Consider the following 10,341-nt stretch of genomic DNA (forward strand, 5'->3'; position numbering starts at 1 on the left):
ACCACCCCAGGTGTAGAATATAAGCACTTCGTAAATCTTATATTCTGCCAGGGAATTAAGCCTGAACTTCTCAGGGGCTACCAAGAATGGTACAAATCCAATGAGCGTCACTTACCATATGGAGTTACTATTTGGCAATCAGAGGCTCATTCCGCATGTGGAGAATAATGCACTTTCAAACTGCTTTCAGTGCTCTTTGAAGCTGTGCGGAATGGCAAAATCGACTTGCAAACAGTTGTGAAAGTGGTTTGAAAATGCATTATTTTGCGTGTGCGGAAGGGGCCAGAGGCACACTGCCCCTGTACCTAGTGAAAATCGTAGGTTCATTTTCCACACCCCATTTAATTCTTTATTTTCTTAGACTCTGTATGAATGAATCACCTTAAGATGACTGTAATAATATTTATTATTTTTCTGAGACTCAATAAAAACTCTATTGTCAAAATAGTTCTTATTATTGAAAGGTCAAAACACCTGTATACATTAGTGGAGAGATTCCACAGTTACCCACCTCTTGCATCAATTAAAAATCCCCACCATAATTTACTTGGTTGCAGACCACTAATGTGGGTAACACAATGACCGTCCTTTCTACGGCAGTGGCGTAGTGGTTAAGAGCAGGTGCATTCTAATCTGGAGGAACTGGGTTTGATTCCCCCACCCTGCCGCCACGTGTGGAGGCTTGTCTGGGGAATTCAGGATTGGCTTGTGCACTCTGCACACACGCCAGCTGGGTGACTTTGGGCTAGTCACAGCTTCTCGGAGCTGTCTCAGCCTGCCCACCTCACAGGGTGTTTGTTGTGAGGGGGGAAGGGCAAGGAGATTGTCAGCCCCTTTGAGTCTCCTGCAGGAGAGAAAGGGGGGATATAAATCCAAACTCTTCTTCTTCTTCTTCTTCTTCTTCTTCTTCTTCTTCTTCTTTTTCTTCTTCTTCTCTCTTCTTCTTCTTCTTCTTCTTCTTCTTGTTGCATATTGTGATACTGTTGTCTGAAAGCTAAATCAATAAAGCAGAGATGAAATGACCCCATCGCGCTCTCACCACTAGGTGGGAGCAGCTACCTTCCTCAATACCTCATTCTCAATTTTGATCCATTTGGGCAGCAACAAATGAGAAGGAAGCGAGGAGCAAATCTCCCGCTCACGCCTGCTTCCAAAACCATCATTATATTTCATAAGAACATAAGAACTAGCCTGCTGGATCAGACCAGAGTCCACCTAGTCCAGCTCTCTGCTACTCGCAGTGGCCCACCAGGTGCCTTTGGGAGCTCACATGCACGATGTGAAAGCAATGGCCTTTGCTGCTGCTGCTGCTCCCGAGCACCTGGTCTGCTCAGGCATTTGCAATCTGAGATCAAGGAGGATCAAGATTGGTAGCCATAGATTGACTTCTCCTCCATAAATCTATCCAAGCCCTTTTTAAAGCTATCCAGGTTAGTGGACTCATAACTCACAGGAGGAGGGACTCATGCAAATCCCACCTGAGGTCCGTGGGGTCACGATAAACTCAAAAAGGGACCCAAACACTTACGAAGCTCACTTCTAGTCCAAGGTCATCGCTTCACCCTTCCTGCTAAACGAAGCATTTTCTTTTGTTTACATCATGAAAATAATTATATTTTCCTTCTTTTTGGTGGTGGCTGCCCCGAGATGTAAGCATACGCCCCATGAGAATGTTACGAACATTGGTTTAGTTACAACTCCGATTCTATGAGGTTCTGAATTCATTGCAATGTTCTTTTTTCCCAAGGGGCCTTTTCAGATATTCAGATGACATCGTCTGGACCAGGAATAGTGAAACTCGGAGAGCGTCTCAGCCTGGTCTGTAAAGTGACAGGATACTCCATTTCTACTTCCGACTACGCTTGGAGCTGGGTCCGGCAGCCTCCTGGAAAAGGTCTGGAATGGATTGCAAGAGTGCACCCATATGCTGCGAGCAAGTACTTCAACCCTTTGCTGCAAAGCCGGGTGACTATTTCTGCAGACACCTCCACCAACCAGTTCTCCCTCCAGCTGAACTTTGTAACGGCTGCCGACTCTGCTGTGTATTTCTGTGCCAGAGAGGCACGGTGGAGCAAGGTCCATTGGAGACGTATCAAAAAGAGGAACACATTTATTTGGTCCCTATAAGTCTCAACTGTAGTGTTGGAAAACAAAGACTCTTAGAATGCAGCAGGCTTTTCCTCTGGAGCACGCTCCCATGCTTCCTGTAACATTCATGCACAACACCACGACATCACACATGCAAAAATCTGAAGCGTTCCGCTGCCGTAGTTGACAGGAGTGCAAGATAGGGTTGCAGGCAGAGGTGGGATCCAGCAGGTTCTCACAGGTTCCCGAGAGTAGGTTACTAATTATTTGTGTGTGCCGAGAGGGGGTTACTAATGGGTGATTTTGCCACGTGATTTTTGCCTTAGTTACACCCCTCCTCTCAACAGTAGCGCGCAGAACGTGAAGCAGTCTAGCGGGAGGTGCACCGGCGTGCGTGGCAGCCTGCGCCTGGGTGCACTCGTTTCCCGCCCAAGGACCGGCGCAGAGGCTGCGTCCTTGCCACAGCGCCCTCACTCGGAATGCCCCCCCGCCCCCAGAATGCCCTCGCCATGCCCTCTGTCAGTGTGTCTCACCCAGCCCCATTGGCACTATGCCACAGTTTGAATCCCACCACCATGGGAACCTGTTACTAAAATTTTTGGATCCTACCACTGGTTGCAGGTCAGATTAGCAATTAATGCTGCTTCTCTTGTACCTTTGGCAGCAAATTGATAGCAGAAGAACAAGTTTTTTTCTGCCAAAAGGAGTCTCAAAGCGACTTATTCACCTTCCTTTCCCCACCCCACAATAGACATCCTGTTAGGGGCTGACAGAGTTCTGAGAGAATTGTGACTGGCTGAAGGTCATGTGGAGGATTGGGGAACTGAACCCAGTTTTCCAGATTAAAGTCTGCAGCACATGGGTTGGAGTGGGGGATCAAACCTGGTTGTCAAGATTAGAGACTGTGTTGGAGGGGTGAATTGAACCCAGTTCTCAATAGTCGAGTCTGTGGCTGATGTGTTGGAGTGGGGAGTCAAACCCGATCCTTCAGACTAGAGTTTGCGGGTCACGTGTTGGAGTGGGAAATTAAACCCAGGTCTCCAGACTAGAATCTTCAGTTCACGTGGCAGAGTGGGAAATCAAACCAAACTTTCCAAATAAGAATCTATGGCTCATGTGCTAAAGTGGGGAATCAAATTCAGTTCTCCAGATTAGAATCCACTATTAGGAGCAGCAGTGGCGTAGGAGGTTAAGAGCTCATGTATCTAATCTGGAGGAACCGGGTTTGATTCCCCGCTCTGCCACCTGAGCTGTGGAGGCTTATCTGGGGAATTCAGATTAGCCTGTACACTCCCACACACGCCAGCTGGGGGACCTTGGGCTAGTCACAGCTTCTCGGAGCTCTCTCAGCCCCACCTACCTCACAGGGTGTTTGTTGTGAGGGGGGAAGGGCAAGGAGATTGTAAGCCCCTTTGAGTCTCATGCAGGAGAGAACGGGGGATATAAATCCAAAGTCGCTGCCGGGTTGCTGCCGTCAGTCAGTCAGTCGTCAGTTGCCGCTGCCGTCGTCTGCCGTCACTGCCGCTGCCGTCAGTCGTCTTCTTCGTCTTCTTCTTCTTCTTCTTCTTCTTCTTCTTCTTCTTCCTACTACTACTACTACTACTACTACTACTACTACTACTACTACTACTACTACACCAAACTGTCTCTAAAGTGATTGTGGAGAGTATCATATTCCTATCCTACCAATTCACTCAGCAAAGTTTATTGTCTTTATTAAAATGTGTATACCCGAACCTTTCCACAGACCTAAGCTTGAAGTCTTCTACAAGAGTCAAGGGCAGTGGCGGAGCTACCACAGGGTACAGTGGAGATAGGCACCGCAGACAGTCACCATTGGGGTCACGGAGGGGGTGGAAAATTGCCCCTACACCCTCCCCTCCATCCTCCCTCACCCTGCCCAATCAAGCCTGGCAGAGGCTGCTGCCAGGTGCTCCTGCATGGCCCCGCCCACACCAGGCCCTGCCGCCAGCTAAAGTAACTGGGGCATGGGGGGCAGGGGAGGCACGGAGATCCATGGGGGGCCCCCGGAAAACTCAGAGTCTGCCACAGGCTCCATTTTCCCTAGCTATACCCCAGATCAAGGGACTTCCTCCATCTCAAATGGCTGTTTGGTTGGGGGAAGATTCCCTTAATTTGGAGGAATTGCAACATTGAGGATAATTAGATCTACACACATTATCGCTATTCCATATTCAGAAGATTTATGCTCCACTAGAAGAAGAAGAAGAAGAAGAAGAAGAAGAAGAAGAAGAAGAAGAAGAAGAAGAAGAAGAAGAAGAAGAAGAAGAAGAAGAAGAAGAAGAAGAAGAAGAAGAAGAAGAAGAAGAAGAAGAAGAAGAAGAAGAAGAAGAAGAAGAAGAAGAAGAAGAAGAAGAAGAAGAAGAAGAAGAAGAAGAAGAAGAAGAAGAAGAAGAAGAAGAAGAAGAAGAAGAAGAAGAAGAAGAAGAAGAAGTTTGGATTTATATCCCCCCTTTCTCTCCTGCAGGAGACTCAAAGGGGCTGACAATCTCCTTGCCCTTCCCCCCTCACAACAAACACCCTGTGAGGTGGGTGGGGCTGAGAGAGCTCAGAAGAACTGTGACTAGCCCAAGGTCATCCAGCTGGCGTGTGTGGGAGTGCCCAGGCTAATCTGAATTCCCCAGATAGGCCTCCACAGCGCAGGTGGCAGAGCGGGGAATCAACCCGGTTCCCCAGATTAGAATGCATCTGCTCTTAACCACTATGCCATTGCGACCTCTGTTGATGTCTTCAGCATTATTTTCACCCCATCCACTCATTCCCGCTTCTTACACCCTCTTTATATCTCCTCTGCTGCTGCCGAAGGACTCATGCAAATGTCTCCCGGAAGCCTTAAGGGGCCTTCCTCAAAAGGAAGACCCTCCCATTCATGATCCTCACTTTCTCCCGAGTTCAGAGCTTCAAGATTCCTGACAAGCCAAGCCAACGGTTCATCTAAATCATGGCAATTTTTCTGTTCTTGTTTTCTTTGGTGACCATTCCAAGACGTAAGCATGTACTTAAGGATAATTTTATTTATTTATTTATTTATTAGGTTTATAGACCGCCCTCCCCCGGAGGGCTCAGGGCGATGAACAATATAAAGAGAACAATCAATTAAAATACAATATCAATATAAAATTAGGATGGCTCTGATAAAAATAAACCTTACTCTATTAAAATGCAGCATTAATAATTTAGTTCCAGATGGCGCCTACTATCATTCTCACAGAAGCCCCAGAGTGGGGGTTTGTAGGTCTTCATGATGTCAAAGAACAAGAAGGGAGGGAGGGAATTTTAGAATTCTACGTTTGGTTAAATCCTCTCTAGCAGTATGTTATTGATTGATTGCCATGTTCTGTTTTTCCCAGAGGCCCTTTCAGATGTTCAGCTGGTCTCATCTGGGCCAGGAACACTGAGACCTGGACAGAACCTCCATCTGGTCTGCAAAGTGACAGGTTTCTCCATCTCTAATAGCGGCTATACTTGGCACTGGATCCGTCAGCCTCCTGGGAAAGGTCTGGAATGGGTTGCACGAATATACCCATACGATGGGAGGAAATACTACGCCCCTTCTCTCCAGAACCGTGTCACCATTTCTGCAGACGCCTCCAAGAACCAGTTCTCCCTCCAGCTGAACTCTGTGACAGCTGCCGACTCTGCTGTGTATTTCTGTGCACGAGATGCACAGTGAAACAAAGTCCATTGGAAGCTCATCAAAAAGGGGAACCCACAGTTCTAGTTTTATTTCATGTTGACAAATCTTTAAATATTTCATATAAATGGTCAGCTAATGTTTTCTAAATTTTGTTTTCTAAATTGTGGTTCTAAATGATAACAAGGCAGATGTACCATGTATGATGGCAAGGGCAGGAGAAACCGTCACAAAGAAAGCCAAATCTTATCCAACCAGTGGCCCTTATTTTGATTACTTTGTGCACGCCTTCTTTAATAGAGAGATGAGTCAGCCACGATACACAGTGGCCCAGGAATGAGCTGGCACAACTAGGGAAAGCCACTCGCTTTCTCTCGATCGCAGCTTGATCACAGCTTCGATCCATCTGATCACAGCTTCGATTTAACTGTTAGGCTTAGAAGACAGAGAAGTCCAAAGAGCAGTCTGCTCAACCCTGGTTCTGATGCCCTCTTTAAAGATCATCTGCTGCTGGAGGAAGAGCTCATGCAAATGTTTCAAAGAAGACTTGGGGGTCCATGTGACCTCTTCCTCAAAAGGAAGAACCTCCCATTCATGATCCTTGCTCTCTCCCAAGTTCAGAGCTTCAAGATTTCTGACGAGCTCAGCCAATTGTTCGTCTGAATCATGGCAATTTTTCTGTTCTTGTTTGCCTTGGTGACCATTCCAAGACATAAGTATGTACTTTAGGAGGATTTTAGCAATCTACATTTGCTTTAATCCCCTCTAGCAGTATGTTCTCAATTGATTGCCATGTTCTGTTTTTCCCAGGGGTCCTTTCAGATGTTCAGCTGGTATCATCTGGGCCAGGAACACGGAGACCTGGACAGAACCTCCATCTGGTCTGCACAGTGACAGGTGTCTCTATCACTACACAGGTTTATGATTGGAACTGGATCTGTCAGCCTCCTGGGAAAGGACTGGAATGGATTACAGCAATAAACTGATATACCGGGACCAAATACTACTCCTCTTCTTTCCAGAGCCGTGTCACCATTTCTGCAGACACCTCCAAGAACCAGTACTCCCTCCAGCTGAACTCCCTGACAGCTGCCGATTCGGCAGTTTATTTCTGTGCTCGAGACACACAGTGAAAGAAAATCCATTGGAAGGTCATCCAAAAGAGGAACACACATTTCTAGTTTTATTTCATGTTGACAAGTCTTAACTGTAGGACAAAAAGGGCTCTAGAAACGGAGCAGGCTTTCCTACCTGAACATGGTTCTATCACTGGCATAATGCCCATTGGACAAGGTGGGCAGCAGCCCAGGGCATCACCTTGTGGGGGGCATCAAAATGCTGGGTTCGTTTTTGGGTATTTTAGTGGTTTTCCATTTTTGGCCTGCAGGGGGCGCAGCTTTTAGGCTAGCGGCACCAATATTTCATGGTATCATCTGGAGATGATGGCACCCCCCAAGTTTGGTGCAGTTTGGTTCAGGGGGGCCAAAGTTATGGACCCTCAAAACTGTAGCCCCCATCTCCTATTAGCTCCCATTGGAAACAATGGGGGATGGGGCACCCCTTTGGGAGTCCATATCTTTGGACTCCTTGAACCAAACCTCACCAAACTTGGGGAGTCGCATAAGGACAGTCTCCTGATGATAAGGCTGGAAATTCCTTTTGGTGCTGGGATAATGCCTAAAAAATGCACTCTGTGCAGGCACCAATGTCCTGGTGCAAAAAGAAATTTGGTCGTGGTGGAGTGGCCACCCATGGGGGGGGTGGGGGGGCGCATCCAACTCAGGTTTTGCCCAGGGCTACAGTTTGCCCAGGGCTGCCTCGTTACGCCCCTGGGTTCTATGCTAGCTTTAAAGTTCATGCACAGCACAACAACATCACTCACGCAAAAGTTCTGAAGGGCTCCACAAGACAGAGTTGCAAACAGGACAACCAATTAATGGCGCTCCTCTTGGGCCTTCGGCAGCAACTTCATAGCAGGAGAAACTGTTCCTGCCATATGGAGCCTCAAAGCATCTTACAATCACCTTAAGAACATAAGAACATAAGAACTAGCCTGCTGGATCAGACCAGAGTCCATCTAGTCCAGCATTCTGCTACTCGCAGTGGCCCACCAGGTGCCTTTGGGAGCTCACATGCAGGATGTGAAAGCAATGGCCTTCTGCTGCTGCTGCTCCTGAGCACCTGGTCTGCTAAGGCATTAGCAATCTGAGATCAAGGAGGATCAAGATTGGTAGCCATAGATTGACTTCTCCTCCATAAATCTGTCCAAGCCCTTTTTAAAGCTATCCAGGTTAGTGGCCATCACCACCTCCTGTGGCAGCATATTCCAAACACCAATCACACGCTATGAAGAAGTGTTTCCTTTTATTAGTCCCAATTCTTTCCCCCAGCATTTTCATAATGAATGCCCCTTGGTTCTCAGATAGTGAGAAAGAGAGAAAAATTTCTCCTCTGTCAACATTTTCTACCCCATGCATGCTACTCTTATATAGACTTCAATCATATCCCCCCTCAGGACGTCTCCTCTCCAAACTAAAGAGTCCCAAACGCTGCAGCCTCTCCTCATAAGGAAGGTGCTCCAATCCTTTCAATCATCCCTCGTTGCACCTTCTCTGCACTTTTTCTATCTCTTCTCAAGTATCCTTTTTGAGATACGACCAGAACTGTGAAACACAGTACCTTAAGTGCTGCCGCATCTGACGGTTTTATATAAGGGCATGACAATCTTTGCAGTTTTATTCTCAATTCCCTTCTCCCACTATCCCCAGCATAGAGTTTTGCCTTTTTTTTCACCGCTGCCATGCATTGAGTTGACATTCCTAATGGAACTATCAACTAAGACTTAAATCCCTTTCCTGGTCTGTGACTGATAGCACTGGACCCCTGTAGCGTGTATGTGAAGTTTGGATTTTTTGCCCCTAATGCATCACTTTACATTTTGCTACATTGAACTGTATTTGCCATTTCTGAGCCCACTCACCTAATTTATCAAGGTCCGCTTGGAGCTCTTCGCAATCCTTTGTGGTTCTTACCACCCTACATAATTTGGTATCATCTGCAAACTTGGCCACCACACTACCCACCCCTACTCTGTCAGGTCATTTATGAATAAGTTAAAGAGCACTGGTCCCAAAACGGGATCCTTGGGGGACACCACTCCCTACATCTCTCCATTGTGAGAACTTCCCATTTATACCCACCCTTTGCTTCCCGTTCCTCAACCAGTTTCTTAATCCATAGGGAGGGACTTCCCCTCTTATTCCTTCATTGCTGAGTTTTCTCAATGTTCCCAAGAGAGGAACTTTGTCGTGCCTTTTGGAAATCCAAGTAGACAATGTCCACTGGTTCCCCCCTTATCCACATGTCTGTTTACACCCTCAAAGAACTCTAGTAAGTTTGTAAGACAGGATCTCTACCTCTACAAAAGCCATGCTGACTCTTCCTCAGCAGGTCTTGCTTTTCTACATGTTTAATAATTTTATCTTTAATGATAGATTCTACTAATTTACCAGGAACAGATGTCAAACTGACTGGCCTGTAATTTCCCGGGTCCCCCCCCAGACTCTTTCTTAAAGATTGGTGTGACATTGGCCATCTTCCAGTCTTCAGGGATGGAGCCTGATTTCAGGGATAAGTTGCATATTAATGTGAGAACATCAGCAATTTCATGTTTGCGCTCTTTAAGAATGCTTGGATGATTGCCCTCTGGGCCAATAGGATCGGTAAAGCATTTAGTTTATCAAATGGCTGCCAGAACTTCTTCCTCCTTCTTGTCTCATACCAACTTCGCTTAGTTCCCTCGGATACACCTCCTAAGAAGCTTGGTTCAGGTGCAGGAATTTTCCTCAATTCCTCTTGCGTGAAGACAGATGTAAAGCACTCATTCAGCTTCTCTGCAATCTCTCTGTCACCCTTTTAGTACTAACCTTTTGTTCCTTCATCGCCTAACGGACCTACCGCTTCCCTTAGCTGGCTTCCCTGCTTTTGATGTAATTTAGCAACTGTTTGTTGCTAGCCTTGATGTTCGCAGCCATGCGTTCCTCATAGTCCTTTTTTGCCTCCCCTACAGCTAACTTCTGCTTCTCTTTTGCCACCATTTTGTGTTCTCTCTGGTATTCTTCATCAGTTAAGTTGGACTTCCCCCATTTTCTAAAAAGACATCTTTTTTTTTCCTAATAATTACCTCAACCTCCCTTGTTAACCACCATGGTGGCTTTCTTTTGGACTGGGAGCTGCCTTTTCCTAACTCAAGTGGAACATATTCCAGCTGAGCTTTTAAGACTGTGTTTTTAAATAACCTCCAAGCACCTTGGACATTTTTGACTCTCTCTTTGATTTTCCTTTTCAGCTTCCCATGCGCACTATCCCCCTCATCTTTGAGAAATTTCCCTTTCTGGAAGGCAAATGTAACTACATTAGTAGTTGTCACTTGTTCGCATGCAGAGATACTGAATCTGACAGTATTGTGGTCGCTGTTCCCTATCGGCTCAACAACACAATTGACTTCAAGCATTCAGGTCCTGGGTCCTACATAGAATTAGATCTAGGATCACCTCTCCCCTGGTTGGTTCTACAACCATCTGCTCTAAGCCACAGTC

The sequence above is a fragment of the Sphaerodactylus townsendi genome, linkage group LG15 (genome assembly GCF_021028975.2).
Source record: "Sphaerodactylus townsendi isolate TG3544 linkage group LG15, MPM_Stown_v2.3, whole genome shotgun sequence".
Classification (NCBI taxonomy): Eukaryota; Metazoa; Chordata; class Lepidosauria; order Squamata; family Sphaerodactylidae; genus Sphaerodactylus; species Sphaerodactylus townsendi.